General features: G+C 37.4%; 1 protein-coding gene across 1 annotated transcript in view; it reads right to left on the bottom strand.

The window, feature by feature from the left end:
• The window catches only part of DDX23 (DEAD-box helicase 23), a 497,343-nt gene that overhangs the window by 393,908 nt on the left and 84,604 nt on the right, over positions 1 to 18,831 (bottom strand). The gene's annotated exons all lie outside the window — the stretch shown is intronic.

The following is an 18,831-nucleotide window of genomic DNA, read 5'->3' as shown; positions in this document are numbered from 1 at the left end:
CTTGTTTCCTGTTCACATAATGTAATATGACAGGACTTTCATAGGGCACTTCAATTACCAAACAAGTTGGTGGATGGAATGATCACTCAGATCCTCTTTAGCAAAGTATAAGTGAAAAAACAGCCCTTTATAATTTCATTTATTTATATTTATTGATATTTGATCACCAGGAAAGTCCAAGTGGGTAGCAGCCCATTTTAAGTGGAGGCCCAGGGAGAAAAGCTCTAAAGTATTACAAAACATTTTAAGAGCAATGATTTTACAATCTTTAAAAAATACAAAAAAGTACAGTTTAAATAATTATACCAAATTAGATATAATATGAGAACATTGGTTAAGAAGGTATATGGCAGAGTGGGCGGTGTGCTTAGGATGCTGGCAGGCTAGCAGCAGATTTTTAGTGCTCTGCCACCTTATTTAAATTTCTGACAGGAAATTATATGTCTAAAATATCCTAACTGATTTCTTAAGTTGATATAACTACTTTAAAGTGTTCTATAGGATACTATCAAAAAAAAAATCTTGCTATTTTCCCACTTTCTATAATTTAAAAAAAAGTTCAGTTACAGAGTTGCTGTTCTGAACTGTTTGCAAGTTTCTTGGAGGCCAGTGCTTACTAGGGCTAAAGGGAAGTCTCTGTGTTCACCAGTGGCAGTGGTTAACACTGAGCAGCCTGCCTGTCCCTGTAGGAGTGGTTACTGCCCAGAAACTGTAGTTTTATTGGCCATTTTGGGTCAATTCCAAACTCCTTGATCTCTCTCTCTCTCTTAAAACCCTGCAACTCTCTTTTTGCGCGGTCTTGCACACAGAGCAGCGTTTGGCAGCGCCGGTTAGCTGGGGTATACTATTCCTGGCTCCACAAAGTGTGCACTGCAAATTTTCCCTTAAAATTAGGCAAGCCTCAACTCAAGTGCTTCAGATCAACTGCTCTTATTGCAGCACTTGAATAACCCAAATCAGCACTTGTCCAAATCTCCTAGACAGCACTATTATTTTCCAAATCTCCTAGACAGCAATATTATAATACAGCATAAGACCCTCGATTGTCCGCAAGACAAGTGAAATTTACTTTTCCAAGCATGTCCAGAGGTCAGCTTCAGTTGTACTCTCCAGTTCATCTGGTGGAATTGGGCATCCTGAGGCAATGTCACAACTGCCTCATGTATACAGACAACCCTCTCCTCTTACCTCTAGATACAAACACTTGTGAGAGATGCAAATACACAGCCAGACTGGAGGCTAAGTGCTCTCAACCCATGGCTATAACAGACAGTCAAGAGGGGAAGAGACACACTAGCATCACACCACCAGTCACACATGGATCTACAAAACAAGCACCGGCAAAACATACACATAAATACACAAAAACATATTCGGAGGCACTAGGTACACCAATCTGAAAAAGTAACAGTGCCCTCCAAAGCAGACAAGCAAGCAATCTGCACCTCCAAACACAAGCCAGAAAACACATAATTCACCTCAGCAGTGTGCCTCATGACAGCTCCTAAGGCAAAACACCATACCCAACACACTAGTAATAGGAGACTATAGTAAGGCACACAGATGTTCCACTCACCAGGCTGAATAAGGAGAAGGTTACTGTCAGCTGCCTGTCGGGTGCTAGGATCCACCACATAACACAGGCACTAAGGTCACTCCAGAACAAGTACAAGTATGACGCTGTCATTGTACATGTTGGTGTGAATGATCTAAAACGTACCTCCCTGGACTACATGAAAAGAGACATTGAGGAGCTCTCTGATCATGTAGCCCAAGCTGGTATGACCCTGACCTTGAGTAGCATACTACCTTCACCTAGAATTATACCACAATACAAAGACAAAATTATCAATTTCAACAATTGGCTAAGCTTCTAGTGTCATTCTAAGGGGATCCAGTGTCTGTCTGCCTGGGATGACATGATAGACAAGCCTCGCTGTTTCGCCAGAGATGGTTTGCACCTGTCACCCCTAGGCTTTTGAATACTGGCCAAGGCTCTTGCCATCCCCATAGTGCCTTTTTTAGGCAAGGCTCAAAGGACAAACCAACCACCGTAACCAGCACAGGTAACCAAAAACTAAGGGTAATGCTACTAAACGCCAGATGTCTCAACCTCAAAATGCACACACTCGAGGCACTCCTCAGTATGGAGAAAATCGATGTTTGTGCAGTGACGGAAACCTGGTTCAAGGCTCCAGAGAGCACCCCAGCATTACCAGGTTACAATTCATATCATACCTTTCGGCCTCAGTTACCGGATCGCAGTACAAAGGGCGGAGGTGTATCCATACTCATCAAGGATACCCACATCTCCAGGTTAGTGGCGCACTATGATGCCCCAGAGATCATCCATGTGCAACTAACAACAGGCAAAACCACATTTCAAGTTGTAGCCTGTTATAGATCGCCCACCATGTCCCAAGATGCTCACTCAGCATTCCTTGAGGCATTGGAAAATATAAAGCTCCTACCCAAAACCATAATTTTGGGTGATTTCAACTACCCTGGTATAGACTGGGCGAACTACCAAAGTTCTAACTCCTATGCCCAGTGGTTCATAGAATTTATAAATTCAAATGCCCTTGAACAACTGGTATGTTCTCCCACTAGAGGGGATAACATATTGGATTTAGTCATCACAAATATGGGCGTCCATTGTACCACACCCATTATCACTCCCTCTCTGGTCAGATCAGACCACAAACTGATAACCCTGGACATACTCACCCCTCCACCTCCCCCAAAGAAACCATCGTAAAAAACCTTTCCAAAGCAAACTTCAAACTACTTGCATCAGAAGTGGAAAGCTTCACTATTCCCTTGCAGAAGGATAATGATATCCAGGATGCAGAATCCTACACCAAGGCACTTTATATACATCTTCAGAATTGCATGGACCGTGCTATCCCAATTAAAACCAAGACTCCTTCCTCAAGCAAGAAGAAACCAGTCTGGTGGACCCCGGCCTTAAGCAAACTATACAATAAAAGGAGGAGACTTATACAAAAAAAGGCCAAATCTCAAATAGAAAAAATCATCCCTGATCAGCATTAGTAAGAAATTGAGGACCCTCATCAAGTCAACTAAAGCCAATTTCGAAAAGAAAGTTGCCAAGTATCACCATAAGGCCTTCTATGGTTACATCAAAAACCTAAATGACAACGCTCAGGTCTGTTCTGAGCTAGTACAAAATGGAACAAAATACACTGACCCCACTGACATTGCCAACATCTTGGCTGACAGGTTCAGTGCAAATCCCCCCCCCCCTCACCACCTATTACTATTCCAGGGGATTGTGTAACCCCAATTATTACTGATACGTTGGTTAATAAGGCTCTATCTAAAGCTAAAAGCACTGCCTCCATGGGACCACATGGTGTCCCGGCCTGTGTCATATGCGAGTTCCAAAATGAATTAACCCCGCATCTGAATACCCTGTTCAGTCTCAGCCTCTCGACAGGATATGTGCCCATAGACTGGCGCACAGCAACGGTGGTTCCGCTGCACAAGGGTTGGCCCACAACCGACCCTGGGAACTACCGACCAATAAGCCTGACCAGTCTGATCTGTAAGGCAATGGAGCGAATCATTTTGGAACTCATAAACGGAGAGATTGGGAACCTCCAAACACTTAACCACACACAGTTCGGCTTCGTCAAGGGCAGATCATGCCTCTTGAACCTGGTGGACTTCTTTGAGACAGTTACTCAGGCTATAGATAAGGGAAAGGAGGTACACACGGCTTACCTTGACCTTGCTAAAGCATCTGACACCATTCCCCATTCGGGTATTATTGATAAACTTACCAACCTGGGCATAAACCCTTACGTCACAAGATGGATCGCAAACTGGCTCTCAGACAGATCCCACAAAGTAAGAGTAGCAGAATCTATGTCCGAATCCAGACCAGTAACGAGTGGTGTGCCTCAGGGCTCTGTCCTGGGGCCCCTCCTGTTTGGCATATACTTCTCAGAAGTACAGGCAAGCACTGAAGGGCTGTGGCTGACCAAGTTTGCGGACGACTGCAAACTGGGTGCTATAATAGAGCCTCCGGCCAACATGGATATCCTCCAGAAGGGCCTAAATGAGACTGATGCATGGTGTCAAAGCCATGGTCTCGAGCTAAATGCTAGAAAAATGCGTAGTAATCCCCTTTGGAAAAATCAGAGTACCCATGAACTACCACATAGGAGGTAACCCCCTGAGATCTGAAGAAGTAATAAGGGATCTAGGGACCCAAGTAGATAGTCAGTTTTCCTTTGATAACCATGTTGCCAAGGTGGTTAGAAAATCCTTCTATGTGACCCATCTGATCAAGAAAGGGTTCGCATCAAGTTCTAAGGATGTAGTGGTGCCCCTCTACTCTTCCCTCATCAGACCCATTATTGAGTACAATGCACCAATTGGAATGTACCTGGCTAAGCATCTCCAGCAGCTGGAGAGACCACAGAGGTACCTCACTAAGAGGATTACTGACCTCAAACAGTTGCCCTATGCAGCATGACTGAAAAAACTAAGGCTTTTCTCTGTTGCATACCGCCTTCTCAGAGGCGATCTCTGTCTAACATACAAAGCCATGTCCAACCCAGAACTGTCGAACATGCTCCATCTTAGCAAAACCAAATCTACTCGAGCTACACACTCTAGGGATATAAACCTCAGCACAACAATGAATAGAACATGCTGGAGGGATAGATTCCCTTCGCAAAGACTTCCCTTGCTATGGAACAAGGTCCCGATCTACATAAGACAGAGCCCCTCACTATCACTCTTCAAAAGGAACCTTGACGAGTGGATGGGTAACAGAAAGTTCACACCAGGGATCATACCAACAGCTCTACTAGACAGGGGCCAAGGGTACTAGCTGGTAGATCAAGGGCCCAGGTAACTAACCAAAGGGCTGGTGAATACCGCACAACGTGGCTGGGCTAATATATGCCTTCAGGCAGATAGCCCAGTACCTTCCTATGAACCTATAAACTCATTATTTTCCAGTCAGTTTTTATCTGGAAACTTTCTTCACTCACAATCCTGAAATGAGTCACACAAAAACAAATTCTCAAGACTCATCTTTGAAAAAGGAACTTCACTCTGTTCTAACATGTAAGAACTTTCATTGAAAATGGACAGAATGGACAACAAATTAGACAGTTTTAAAGATAAATGTTCAAAACAGATGGATCAAATTCATGAGACTTTAGAACAACAGAAATCTCAAATATCTGGAATAGAAGATGGCTTAAATGATGTGGAAGGGAGATTATCTGAAGATGAAAATAACACTGAATTCCTTTTGAAGCAAAATACTCTTTTACTGAATAAAATTGATGACTTGGAAAACAGGTCTCGGAAAAACAAAATTCTTATATTTGGTCTCCCTGAAAAAATATAAGTGGGAAGTATGGCAAATATTTTAACATCCTGGCTCCCTAATGTTTTAGACTTGCCTGAATCTATGTTGAATGGTATAGAAAGGGTGTATAGATCTCTGGCTACATCTTCCTCAAAAATAATCCTTCACCGAGCTCTACCATTATGACATTTGTTTTCATCTCAGGACAAAGAATTAATCCTTAAATCAGCCTGGTCCAGAACTCCTATCAAGATTTCTGCTGCTGTGATGTCTAAGAGGAAATGCTTTTACCCTTAATTAAAAAAACTCAAGAATAAACAGATTAAAGTCCACTTGCTATTCCCTGCCAGACTTAAAATATTTCTTCCTGATGAAAGTGAATTGGACACTGCTATATTTTTCCTGAAATCTAATAACATACTAGAACAATTAGAAGATATGGACTGGAACAACAATACCACAGAGGGTAAGAGCGGGAGCTACCAATGATGGTAGGGAGGAATACCAGAAAAAAACGGTAAAGGGGAGGAAGAACAAGGCACTTTACAAGCTAAGGGGCAGCGAGAGGTATTTATCTACAAATGATAAAGGTACAACAACAAGAAAAAGCTTTAGCAACAAGCAAAAAACTACTTAGCTGAGAGTGAGAGTGAAAGGCTTGACATGTCCTGACCAGTACATGCCAAACAAGATCTGAGGTAATGGGGAGAGAGGCACTATGGGTAGTCTTGGCATGAGAGTTTTTTGGCTGACGCGAGCTTGGCACAGCAGCCGAGTCGGAACAGAGGATCGGTTCCAAACCCATCAGTAAGGAATGAATGAAGATTAACAACATCAGAGTTATAGTTTTCATGATAAAATTTACCCATTATTTTCTAAATAGTCTTAAAAAGCAAAGACGGAAACTTGGATACACTCCATTAAGGTAATTACATTTTTACTTTAATTTAATATTTATTTTTACCAGTTAAGATATAATTCATTATTAAGTACTACATGTATATTTTCTTTGGTTAAGTTAACATAGCTTGATTATTTCTTATTACTATTATTTTTTCAACACATTTTAAATTCATGTTTCCTTATACTTCTCTCTTACAAAAGTCACTAAATTACTTTTAATATAACAAATAATCTTATGATTTAGTTAGTTTAGACTGCTTTCGTTATCTTAATATCTAATGTTCTTTATTACAACTATTTTTTTAATTATTACGCTTTACTGCTTTTTTATGACTGGGAATTGGGTAGATTAAATAAACTGGGAATTTAGATTTATAAATGTGAATATGTCTGATCCTTTGATTTACAACAAAGAAGTTTTAATAGCCTAAAATATATAACATTTGTGCTTTAATCACATTTAACACACTCGTATACCACACACAACTCAGCTGTGGTTTAATAATTTTCTGTTTTCAGTGACACTACGCTTAACATCTTCTGTACAGCACGTTGCTCAAATATGCCTAGTCAGAAAAATGTTACTTTGTTCAGGGTTCTGGCAGTACAACATAAGTTCATAACTTATGAACTTATGTACAACATAATTGACAAAAAGACGAGAGTTTTCAATAGTGTAGCTTTTTTACATTCTTAGACGGCCTTACTCATGTAATTTAGCACTAGGGACAGCTGCTTTGACTTTAATGACAAACACTGCAACTGAGACATGTTATCATTTATCCAGTGGAGTCCTGCATTTTGGCATCTATAGACTACATTGTGGACTTGATAATGTGCTTTAATCTTTATAAAGTCTGATTTTACATACATTCATACAGGATTCACTTAGTGCAGTCTATCAGAATATCAACATCTTATTTTCTTTAGCAGTTTAGCAATCTTACTTTTATCGGAGCTCTTGTTGTATTCGTCAGCTTAGTCTATCTAATAGGCAGTTTTGTTTTAACGGTATTATGAGTATAACTTATCCCTCAGTTTAATTTAAGGTGTCTATTTATTTGATGAGAGATTGAAGGTTGGATGTAATGTTTACAAGCGGTGTTGTAGCCTTACGGTAATTCTGAAGGGCACTTCCACAGTATCCCAGTGAAATCATAAATAGTTGTGTGTTGTGGTTTGTAATTTGCTGCAGTGTTTAAATACTGAATCATCAGTCGGAGACACGGTGTCTTCTCTGTGTCTCTGGCACTGTGTGACAAGGGAAGGAGAAAGGTGTGCTGTTCTATGTGATGTATGGAGGTAATGCACTGCTTCGACAAGTGATGTCAGGTGCTGTGCTCTTGTATCTGACAGTGAGGAGAAGCTGAGGCTGGGACTAATGATTCTGCTGCTGCTATCATCGGGATTTTACAGTTGTGATTGTGCTGTTTTGGCAGCCTTCATTTTGTGGTGCCTGTCTGAGGGCTCGCCCAAATATCTGGGTTTGCTTTGATGTTACAGGGGGAAAAAGTCACTTTGTATGGGACTCATGTTTGGAGTCCACTTCAAAGGTTAAATTGTTGAACAGTAATGTACCTGAATGCACAGTGTGGATGTTGTCATTTTCTCTTCTAGTTCCTTCCTATGCCTCTCCTTCTTCGTGTCCATATTTTTAGTTGCGTTGATTAAGGCTGGTGGCCTGATTTATGTGGTGGTGTGATTGTGGGAACAAGAGAGAGTGAATCTGTTAATTTTACTGATGTGGAGAAGGGGAGGATGAGAGAGGGGGGAAGTAGTGGCACTTTATTTGAAAGCAGCAATCAGCAGCTCTTCTAAATTAAATCATATCAAGTTCGAGCACTTATTTTTGTCAAAGCTTGTCGGTTTTTCTTTTTTTTTTTTCTCTTCTTCTCTTTTTGAGTCACTTGCACTTGGTACGGTTTCCTGCTGAGGTTGTGAGACTTCCATCATGCTTGTTTATGTGAAGAAAAGAGCAAGTGATCTTAGACGTCACTCAGAAGATTATGGGCGGTAAATAGAGAACTCTTGACTCTAACTGGAGGAAATGGTCTCCTGCTTTTATTGGTCTTCCAGTTATAATGCCAGGTCACGCTATCACTTTATGCATTTCAGAAGCAATTACACTGGAACTTTGATGTTATGTTTTGTATGATTTGGCTTGTGTGTGCTTTGCACTGTTTGAATAAAATACTTTTAATAGCCTAAAGTGTTAGATTTGAAGATGCAGTTTTCAGAAGTGATTCTGCAGTCAGGTTTTGCTAACAGTTTCCATGCACTAGAAAGCAATATTATTGCAGTGATGAAGGAAGGGAGACGGGAAAAGGAAGAAGAAGGGATAAAAGAAGATGGAAAAAAAACTTCTGAAGTTGCTGACAGGAGTATCCAGGAACTTATTTCTTCCCTTCTTTCCCTAAGTTTTCCAACTATAACACTGGCAACTCTGTTTCTGTCATCACAGAGCTCATTCAAACTCATAATTCCTTTCTCTTTTAGGTCAAGGGAGGGGTGGCAGAGTTTAAGGTGTGGTTTGTTACTGAAAAATACCTTTGGGGTGGAGCTGGAATGGGGTTGTTTACTGTCAGCTTTAAGGGAGAAAAACAGTAAATAAACAGAAGGATACTGGGTGGAAGCATCTTCCACAGCTACCAGCTGATATGCTAGAGTACATAATCAAAAGGTGTTAGGATGATTTTGACATCTGTGGTACTGATTAAATGCGATATGCGACAAAGTAGAAAAAGCACAAGAAAAACATTGTTCTTCTAAAATCTATATTTAGAAAAAAGTTAGCTTTTTTTTTTTTTGGACATTATCACCATAGAACAAACAAAACATAATGAAGGAAGAAGGCTCAGATAGGGTCACTTTGCAGTTCTAAAGTTGTCATTTTAAATGCACATAACTAAAACTGTTTGTCCTAGATTACCAGAATGAGTTCTCGTCTTAGATGAACAACACATGTAATTAAAGTACTAGTTTTCCTCATCAAAATATAAGGTATAATGTACAGCAAATGAGTATATTGTGTACACATAACGTAACCTGTAAATAGAATATCAAACAACATAAAAAAAAAGTTATTCTAATGTTAATATTGTTTGTAGACAAGTGTATTAAACTGTGTGAAGACATGCTTTAAATGTCAATATGAAAACCTTCCTTGATGGTAGACATTATAAATATATATAGAATTTCAAGACGGGCAGGTAAAACTGTTAGAATTAGAATTCTTAGCTGTAATCCTACAGGCCTGTTCTAAGAGACATTAATGTTTTGTAAATACACAACCAACGCTTAGCTCTACAGGGGCTGAGAACACACTCATAGCATGTGGTTTATGTTTTAGTGGAGGTAATGTAGAGCTAGTGTGAAATACGTTCAGGAACATGAATACGAGTCCACTGTCATGTGGCATTTATCAACTTATTCAAATCATTAATCATAATAGAAGGGTATAGCTATACATTGTTCTACTTCTAAAATAACTAGCAATACAGAACAAGAAATGGAATCTTGTTACATGGTTGGAATTTATGGCTTTGAAGCTCCTTAGATAGTTAATATAAAAAAAAGTTTTCAATCCATTTTTATTGACGGTGACTAGTTGATTCATGAAGGTCATCTTTTCCTTTTCAGGTACTTGATTATCACACCTTCATATCTCCTTACCAAGTCAGCATGAATTGTTTTGAGAATTTGCGTGTACCTTACTTTTGTTGGTGAGTGGAAATGTTTGGATAGATTCTCTACCTGAAATTTGGAGTATTAGACTCCATAAGGGGAAACGGGGATAACAGAAGTTTGTTTATTTTTTTGCAAAATATTTTGTCTTTTATTGGTGTCTACTATTACTAATAAGAATAAAGTTAATAATTTCAAGATTGCTAGATGAAAAAAAAGAGGTGTTGCTATTTTGTGGAGAAACTCTACACGTACATCTAAAATCCTAAATACATATAATGATAAAAGAATGTTTTGTCCAGTAACATTAGAAATCAAAAGAAAATGATACACTTTCATCAACATGTATTGGATTAAAAAAAAACAACGACCAATCCACTGGAACACAATTTATTATAAAAACCCTGACGTCTCGGCAACAGCCTTCAAGGAGTATGGAAAGTACAAAACCACAAGGACATTTATACCATTACACAACATCAATTACTATAATTATATAATTAACCAATCTTAGTTAATTAGATTCAATATAACAACATTTTGTGGTAAATGTAAGGCTTGCAATTTTATTGTCTCCAGTTTTTCTAGCATTAATAATGTTTTGTTTAAAACTAATAATGTTTTTTATTGCAACTCTGAGGGAGTAATATATGCATTGAAATGCCCTTGCGATAAAATTTATATTGGTGAAACAAAAAGAGCATTTAAAGTCAGACTTTTGGAACATGTTAGAGACATTAATAATGAAAAAGAAGATAGCCCAGTGGCAATGCATTTTAAAATTTTCATAATAGTGATAGTAGTGGTTTAAAAGGGACCATTTTAGAACAAGTATGTTACTGCAAATATAATAATGCAAGTATTAAACAATTATTGCAACACAAGGAAGCAATATACATTTTAAAATATAAAACTTTGTATCCATCGGGTTTAAATGAAGATTTTAATTGGAAAATGTTGTTAAATTGAATCTAATTAACTAAGATTGGTTAATTATATAATTATAGTAATTGATGTTGTGTAATGGTATAAATGTGCTTGTGGTTTTGTACTTTCCATACTCCTTGAAGGCTGTTGCCGAGACGTCAGGGTTTTTATAATAAATTGTGTTCCAGTGGATTGGTCGTTTTTTCTGGATTACTGTTCCTGGTTGTTTTATTTAAACATGTATTGGATTCCTTGAACTGGAGTTTAAACTGGTAAGCATCAACTGGATCACATTATTCAAATCTCAAAATGTAGCATTATATTGTCAGGGGATTTTAATTGTATATTAAAGAATGAAAATGCTAATTCTAACAGAAAGCACAGAAAATCTGCCTCAGCAAAAGCATTAATAAAATGTATACATGTATTCCATATAAAAGATATTAACACATTTTCAGACTGAATCACTTTTTTTTTATTCATTTTTCTCATAGGCATGGAACGGAATTAAGACATGATAGAGTATATGTTTCAAATGATTTAACCACTAGACTAAGTAAGGTAAAATTGGTCTCTTGTCCGCTTTCTGACCATAATGCCATAACGTTTGAGACTACACTAAATCTTAATAATATCCCCATTAGAAGGATACCTACTTATATAACCAACTTGAATAATTAAAAAAAAAATCTTTAATAAAGAAATTCAAATCTTTATTGAAAAACTAATTATACAGATGGTATCTCAGGGATTTATTTATGGGATGCTCTAAAAGCATACTTATATGGTAAAGTTATGAGTTTATATACTTTAAAAAAGCAGCAATGGGACAAGGAACTGGTAGATCTACAAGAAAAAAAAACTGACAAGCTGAAATTAGTCAAAAGGGGAATAATAATTTGACAAAATAAATTAATACTTTAAATGGTAAATATTTGGAAGTTTTAAATCATAAAATTAGGACTAATTTAGAAAGGATTAAGATAATTATTCTATAAATCCTAAATCCATGCATACGTTAGCTGCCAGAACAAAAATGCTTATTAAAACCTAATCATAGCAAAGAGCTATATTCTTCTAATTATAAAAAAGGTTACTGAAATACAGGGCATATTAGCAATATTTACAACCCACATTAAATAAATTAATCAATATAATCCAATAACGGATTCAAAAGTAGTAATTAAAACTTTCATTAGAAACCATACTAAAAAGAAATTAACCGAACAGATGGAATCAATCAACAGGCCTGTTTTAATGTCAATATGCCTGTTTTAATGTCTGACCTTAAAGCACAAATTAGTAAACTAAAACCTAATAAGGCTCCTGGTAATGACTGCATAATACCTGAACTTTATAAATTAATGTCTAAAGACACTAAGTATCCTCTTCAAAGTATTTGCTAATGTTAAGATCTAATAAAGGTCGCACTATCTTGGAAATACACTCTTATATCCCTGATTTTAATAGATGCTAAAGTTACTGCACTTTGCTCTTCTTATAGACCAATCTCAATAATAAATATAGACTGCAAAATATTTATGGCCATTTATGTTAATAGAGTACAGCAACTTCTACCATCTTTGGTTAATAATGACCAAACTGGATTAATAATACATAGGAATTCTTATGATAATATTAAATGAATATTAACAATAACCAATTACGATAACATAAAAGATAAATTAACATTAATACGTTTAGACATTAACAGTACCTTTGACTCAATTAATTGGAAATACCTCTTACTAGTTTGGGAGGAATGTGATTTCTGGAATAATTTTTTACAACTTATTAATATTCTTTATGAAAAATCTTTCGCTTACATAAAAATAGGTTCACGTATCTCAGGGTCCATTATGATTTCCAAAGGAACTAAACAGGGCTGTCCTCTGACACCACTGCTCTTTATTTTAATTATGAAACCATTTTCTAATTAAATAAGATCACATTTAGACATAAAGGGCATACAGATAAAGAATTTAAATTCTAAAATCCAACTGTTTGGAGATGACATTCTTTTGACAGTGAATGATAGTAATCATTCTATCTTTGCTGTTTTGTTTTCCAGAAAAACATTTTTGTCTTTGTTTTAAAGAAAATAAACAAAATTTTACTTATAAATTCTAATACTCTTGATATAGATAAAAGATTTTCTAAAAATAAATGCTGTAGAAGACAGACAAATAATAACTACTTAGGGATAACCTTAACAGATAACATTAACAATATAATAACTTTTAATTATAATAGTAGTTTAACCTCCATAAAAAGTCTTGTTACTAATTGGAACAAGCTTTTTTCACTATGGAGAACTTTCCTTAATTAAAATGGTTATTTTATTAAAAAGTGTATACATAATGCAATCTCCATCTCTTCCTCCTTAAAAAAAACAGTTTGAGTTCAATTCTTTAATTCTGAGATTTCTTTGGTGTCGCAACAAACCTAGATTAGCTTTATATAATCACATAAACGATTGGTCTTCGGGTGGTACTGGCTTGCCAGATTTAGAATTATATTCTCTATCATCAAGACAATATCTCTCTGACTGAATAATAATTATACGGCCAAATGGAAAGAGATGCAAGAAAACATTTGGTGATTATTCAATTATCTGACAAATTCTCACCAACATATATTAAGTAATAATTTTCACTGGTTATTAAAAGACTACTTTTCAGATAGTAGAAAACAATCTTCTTATATTTCCATGATAATGATTACTTTTAGAAATTTTATATACAAGAATCCTGAATATAAAGCATGGATTTTTTCTACCGTTTCCTATAGCTTTTACTCAAAATGATATTTTGTTGTCAGCTGATGGATAGTGAAAAGCTGCAAACTGTAGATTATATAATAAACACATTTGATTTATGTAGTGAAATGTGGTTAAGTATTCAAAACTGCAAACAAATTGCTGAACATAAGCTCAAATTAATGTAACCAACAGTAAAAACTCTGTTCTCAAGCTTATTGATCTTTTAATTATTTTGGACAACAGACTATAACTATAGCAGAGCTAGTAAGGGAGATTGCTAGAAAGGTGCTTGGTATGACATCTGGACAGGGGAAAGATGACAATGGGACATGGTGGTGGAATGAGGAAGTACAGGAGCGTATACAGAGAAATAGGTTGACAAAGAAAAAGTGGGATTGTCAGAGAGATGAAGAAAGTAGACAGGAGTATAAGGAGATTAGGTGCATGGCAGAGAGAGAGGTGGCGAAGGATAAGGCATATGAAGAGTTGTATGAAAGGTTGGACACTAAGGAGGGAGAAAAAGACCTGTACCGATTTGCTAGACAGAGGGACCGAGCTAGGAAAGATGTGCAGCAGGTAAAGGTGATAAAGGATAATGCGGGAAACATACTCACAAGTGAGGAGTGTGTGTGTTGAGGAGATGGAAAGAGTACTTTGAGGGGCTGATGAATGAAGAGAATGAGAGGGAGAGAAGGTTGGATGATGTGGGGATAGTGAATCATGAAGTAAAATGGATTAGCAAAAAGGAAGTAAGGATAGCTATGAAGAGGATTAAGAATGAAAAGGCTGTTGGTCCAGATGACATACCTTTGGAAGCATGGAGGTGTTTAGGTGAAATGGCAGTGAGTTTTTAACCAGATTGTTTAATGAAATCTTGGAAAATGAGAGAATGCGTGAGGAATGGAGAAGAAGTGTTTTGGTACTGATTTTTAAGAATAAGGGTGATGTGCAGAGCTGTAGTAACTACAGAGGGATTAAACTGATCAGTCACAGCATATGATATGGGAAAGAGTAGTGGAAGCTAGGTTAAGAAGGGACGTGATGATTAGTGATCAGCAGTATGGTTTCATGCCAGGAAAGAGCACTACAATGTTTGCACTGAGAGTGTTGATGGAGAAGTACAGAGAAGGTCAGAAGGAGCTGCATTGTGTTTTTGTAGACTTAGAGAAAGCATATGACAGGGTGCCTAGAGAGGAGTTGTGGTATAGTATGAGGAAGTCGGGAGTGTCAGAGAAGTATGTAAGACTGTTACAGGATATGTACTAGGGTAGTGTGACAGCGGTGAGGTCTGCGGTGGGAGTGACGGATACGTTTAAGGTGGGGTGGGATTACATCAAGGATCAGCTCTGAGCCCTTTCTTATTTGCAATGGTGATGGACAGATTGACAGACGAGATCAGACATGAGTCCCCATGGACTAGGATGTTTGCAGATGACATTGTGATCTGTAGTAAGAGTAGAGAACAGGTGGAGATGACCCTGGAGAGATGGAGATATGCTCTAGAGAGAAGAGGAATGAAGGTCAGCAGGACTAAGACAGAATATATGTGTGTGAATGAGAGGGAGGACAGAGGAATGGTGAGGATGCAAGGAGTAGAGGTGGTGAAGGTGGATGAGTTTAAATACTTAGGATCAGTAGTTCAGAGTAATGATGAGTGTGGAAGAGAGGTGAAGAAGAGAGTGCAGGCAGGATGGAGTGGGTGGAGAAGAGTGTCAGGAGTGATTTGTGACAGACGAGTACCAGTAAGAGTGAAAGGGAAGGTCTACAAGAGGGGAGTGAGACCAGCTATGTTATATGGGTTGGAGACAGTGGCACTAACAAAAAGGCAGGGGTTTGAGCTGGATGCAGCAGAGTTAAAGATGTTAAGATTTGCACTGGGTGTGACGAGGGTGGACAAGATTAGGAATAAGTATATAAGAGGGTCAGCCCAGGTTGGAAGGTTTGGAGACAAAGCCAGAGAAGCAAGATTACATTGGTTTGGACATGTGCTGAGGAGGGGTGCTGAGTATATAGGGAAAAAGATGCTAAGTATGAAGCTACCAGGTAACAGGAAAAGAAGGCCTAAGATGAGGTTTATGGATGTGGTGAGAGAGGACATGCAGGTGGTTGGTGTGACAGAGCAAGATGCAGAGGACAGGAAGAAATGGAAACAGAGGATCCATTGTGGTGACCCCTAATGGGAACAGCCGAAAGAAGATGATGAAACTATACTGGGGAAAGGTCTTCCTTCAGAAATATATAAAGTGGTTAAAGATACAACAAAATATACAAAGAAAGTTATTTGTATTATTTCAAACTCATGAATAATAGCTATCCAAGTGAGGATGATAAAAAATAATGCTGTTATCATCAAAACAAACTACTTCCTCACTAAAATAAAGATTATTCTCCTTGTAATTCATACACAAATCTTTCATCACACCACACAGAGTTGAATTAATGTACACAAAAAAAATGTTTTGTTGGAGATGCAAGTTAAATTGTTAAAGCTGATTGGCAACATATGTTTTTGACTGTGTTGTACTTAAATCTTTCAGGGATACTATTAATATTTTTAATAGACTTAATTCAATGATATTTAACTAAATCATTAATTTTAATATTCCAATTCCTACTTGCATCATACAAGTAAGATACCCTCATTTATGGAGTACTTTAAGAATAGCAAGAACATTTATTACCAAGAATTGGAAAAATTACTACTCCAGCTATGAAAAAATCTGTAAGCATTGCAAATGAGGTGTGTCAAATAAAATTACACTAGAGACAAAAACGAGAATCACCTCTTCCTGCAACACTCGGATGAAATTTAAAGAACTGCTAAATAAACAGATACAAATACTTAAATAATTATGCCAGTTTTTGCTATATTTTAGAATTCTAGTTGTATAGTATTAGACATTTATATAAATAGTTGTTGTTTTGCTTTTGTAATATTCTTTTTTATATAGCGTATTTTTCCTAGTTATGCAATAATATACATTTCAAATGTCAAATTTTATCTAAATATTAACATTTGAATAAAAATTATGAAGAATAAAAAAAGTTACATGGCAATGATTTAATGTTAACAGAAATGTTATCCAGTTTATAGATAAATTAAAGGTAAGTTAGTATAATAAATACAGGAATTAAAATATAAAGTGAAAGAAAAGCTGGCTTATGGGACATTTAGGAAGAAAGCTAGGGGAGAGAAAATGACAGAAGTAAGGGAGTGAGTGAAGAAGTGAGAGTAAGGAGGTGTAAAGTGTGAATACGTATTTGTTCACATTTAGGGATACAGCTTTTCCTGGTGTTGAGCAAGAACAGAGCCAGATTTTGCTAGGAAGTCTTTCAGAATGGTTTTGAAAGATGGGAGGTAGGATACTAGCCTGATGGACACAGGTAAGTAGTTCAAGGCCTCAGCAACACAGTACAGACAATGCCCAGTAGATCTGATGGGTTTGTGGCCAGACAGGAGTTTTTGGTCACTGGACTGTAATGACTGACTAGAAACTTAGTTGTCTAGACTTTTATTTAGTGCCTGACAAGCACATGGATTCTAGACAATTTTACAGATGGTAAGAAGCTGTGCATGTATTAGTTGATGGAGTAGTTATTTTTAGTGCTATACAGTGGTGGGTTCTGAAAGGGGTATTTGCTGCAAATTTAACAGCAGGCTTGAGTGTAGTATTAAAGATGACGCAGTGACAAAGATTTCGCTCTGAGACAGTGATTTAACTATGAATAAGGCCTCAGAGATTTGTCAGATATACCACCTTACAGAAAAGCTTACAAATGAGAAAAGCACACAAGTGACTTCTCCTACTGCTAATGTGCATAGTATGCAGTATGTGGTTAAAACACACAGGCCTAAGGGTGGGGCAGATTCAGTGAAACCCAGAGCCTTTCTAGCAAAATCCAGAGCATGCTCAATGAAGCACAAGGGTGAGGCAGCTAAATCCAAGAATGTGCCCCGACCAGCCTCACAGTCAGCCACCGTAATTGTGGTGGTAATCATGATTCTAAAAGAGAAAAATGCTTAGCTTTCAGTCAGCAGTGCCATAAATGTAAAAAGTGGAATAATTTCAAAAGGTTCTGTAAATCAAATGAGGCTCATTCTTTAATTAAAAAGAGCATTCAAAGAGGCAAGTTGGTCAGTTAGAAAGCTGTGACCCTACTTTTTATGTTGATGGCACGTCTGTGCTTAGTGAAACAATCAATGCAATAGATTTATAGGCAAAGAATGAAGTATTTTGTACTGTTTGGATTAATGGGAGACACAGAGCTCAAAGCTGATAATGGTTCAAAGTGCAATGTTATCTCAGCAGAAATGTTTGCTAGAGTAAAAGCTGGTGACAGGCTTGATTTGGCGAAGTGTGCAAAGCTTGTTGCCTATGGTGTTGAAGAAATTCAAACCAAAGGCTCAGTAGTGCTTTCATGTTACTCTGATGGGAACAGCTATGACTTGCAATTTTATGTAGTCAGGAGAGATGTGCAGTCACTATCAGGCCTCAGAGATAGTTTGAAAAAGACTGTTTTCATTTGCTACAGAAGTCCACCACTTAAGCTTGAAGGATAACATCTCCAATTTCATCCATACTATTTTTTCCAGACTATGCTGATCTTTTCAGAGACAAACTAGGCGAACTCCCAGTTGTGTACTCTATGAAGCTAGACCCTAAAGTAAGCTCAATCAGACCAGCACAAAGTTCCATTAGCTATGCAGAACAGAGTCAAAGCTGAGCTAGACAGAATGGTGCAGCAAGTAGTAATCTGTCCAGTAAAAGAACCAACTGAATGAGTATCCTCCACGGTGGTAGCTCATAAAAAAAGCCCAGATGATATTAGAATATGTATCAACCCAAGAGATTTGAACAAAGCACTGAAAACGACCATATCATCCAATGCGCACAGTTGAAGAAGTCACTGCTCTTATGCCAAATGCCACTGTTTTTTCTATCCTACATGCAAAAAGTTCATTTCAGCAAATTTTGCTTGACCGTAAGTCCTCATTGCCAACCACATTCAGTTCACCATTTGGAAGGTACAGATTTCTGAGAATGCCATTCTGGATAAATTCTGCCTGTGAAGTCTTTCAGCATGTGATGGAGCAAATTTTTTAGTAGACTATGTTCTTGTAGGAGGCAACGGTGAAGTAGAACATGACAGAAACCTCAAAACAGTTTTGGAAAGAGCTTGTGAAGTCAGTCTCAAGTTCAAT

The sequence above is a fragment of the Protopterus annectens genome, chromosome 9.part0, assembly GCF_019279795.1.
Source record: "Protopterus annectens isolate FY-2018-M chromosome 9.part0, PAN1.0, whole genome shotgun sequence".
Taxonomy (NCBI): Eukaryota; Metazoa; Chordata; order Ceratodontiformes; family Protopteridae; genus Protopterus; species Protopterus annectens.
This window is presented reverse-complemented; position numbering and strand designations above follow the sequence as displayed.